At 35.4% G+C, this 1838-nt stretch overlaps 1 non-coding gene across 1 annotated transcript; it reads left to right on the top strand.

Annotated features, from left to right (window-relative positions):
* Window positions 1–1008: 1008 nt before the first annotated feature.
* On the top strand, window positions 1009–1115 carry LOC149527419 (small nucleolar RNA R71). The gene has a single exon (XR_016351029.1). It is a non-coding gene; the product is annotated as a small nucleolar RNA R71 (small nucleolar RNA).
* Window positions 1116–1838: the final 723 nt, after the last annotated feature.

Here is a 1838-nt window from a genome sequence, read left to right as displayed (position 1 = left end):
GATGGCGTTTACTCTAAAGCTTCTGCAATAGAATGTTGATGTGAATCTTTTTGAATACTTCAAGAAATTTTTGGAAGTGATTATCAAGTTTTTGTTTTTGAAGGCGCTTAGGAAAAGGTGGTGATGATAAAGTTGTTTTTGCTTTTTTCTCTTGAATTTGCTTGTCAGCAATCTCAATCATTGTTTCATTATCGCCAGGTTTATCTTAAAAAATAGTTTGCCTAACACTATTGTCAACCTCTTTTCCACTCCTCAAGGTGATTGCCATAACTTGTTCCTTACTTTCTCTCTTTGGATTCACCTCTGTATCACTAGGCAGTGTTCCTTAAGGTCAGTTGTTTAATAAATTGACAAGTTGACTATCTTGAGTCTTAAGGTTTCGAATTGATGCTGCATAACTTTCAATGAGAGCTGTTTGACTTTGAATAATGCTATCATTCTATGTCATATATTTCTTTAGCCGATCTTCCATAGTTGGCTTCTTTTCGAAAATAAGTGCGTAGGCTTGCTTGTGAAATCCTAGAGGTGCATTTGGTCTTGGAGTTGAGGATGAACCTTGATTATTAGCCTAAGAGAAATTAGGATGATTCTTCCACCCTAGGTTATAAGTGTTGGAGTACGGGTTATTCGGTTGCCTGTTACGCATAAATTGCACTATCTCTATTGAGCATGGACATTGATGACATGCATGATTTTCTCCACAATATTCACAAGCTACAAAAGGACTTTGCACACTAATTAGTACCCAAGGATTCAAGAGTTTTTGTTAGAACGGCTATCTAAGCAGATAATGCTGAAAAAGCATTTACAGCATGAATTCCAACTATTCACTTAGGCATTACCTGTTCTATTGACCACTGGTAGTTGTTTGTAGCCATCTCCTCCAACAAATCGCATGCCTTATTAATTGATTTAGCCATTAAAGCTCCTCTTGCAGCGACATCAATGGTAGTTCAAACTTACCCAGTTAAACCATTATAGGAAGTTTGCACCTAAAGCCACTTGGGAAGACCATGATGAGGACAACACCAAAGTAATTCTTTGTGTCTTTCCAAGGCTTCATACAATGATTCCAAATCTTGTTGCATGAATAATGTGATGTCACTTTACATTTTTGCTATCTTAGTTGAAGGGAAAAATTTGGTAAAAAATTTCTGAGCAAGATCATCCCATGTTGTTATAGAGCCAGTAAGGAGTGTATTTAGCCAAGTCTTAGCTTTATCCCTCAAGGAGAAAGGAAAAAGCCTTAAATAAATTGCATATCTGTGACACCATTGTGCTTGAATGTGTCACAAATCTCCAAGAAGTTTAATATATGGCCATTTGGATCATCACTTGGAAGACCCCCAAACTGAACCAATGTTTGAATCATGGTGATGATAGCTAGCTTGATTTCAAAATTGTTTGCTTGAATAATTAGCCTTCGAATGCTCAATGAAATTCCTTGTACCAAAGGAATAGCATAATCCCTTAAGCAACGATTGTCAGCTATTACATATTCTTGGATTTGCTGTTCACCCTATTGATCAGCCATTGTATTTACTAGAGCAACACTTTTTTGATTCTCTAGTCAAAGTTTGCAAAATATTCTCTCAATTTTTGGATCACATGAGATAGTGTTGGCTTCATTAGTTTTTGATGATAATAAAACATTCTCACTCATTTATGTCTAACAATACTACTTGAGTGTGCAGGATGAAAATGTATGTTAGTAACAAATTAATCACTAGAAAGCAAATATCAAAACTCATTAAAATAAGGAGTTACAAATGTCTCACAAAATAGAAGCCTTTTAGTTAGATAATCAACTAATTTAGTCAGCTAAAATTCAAAGGTGA

Source organism: Theobroma umbraticum, unplaced genomic scaffold (genome assembly GCF_002168275.2).
Source record: "Theobroma umbraticum cultivar Fairchild unplaced genomic scaffold, ASM216827v3 scaffold_95.0, whole genome shotgun sequence".
Taxonomy (NCBI): Eukaryota; Viridiplantae; Streptophyta; class Magnoliopsida; order Malvales; family Malvaceae; genus Theobroma; species Theobroma umbraticum.
The sequence above is the reverse complement of the archived record's forward strand: the minus strand, read 5'-3'. Positions and strand labels throughout refer to the sequence as shown.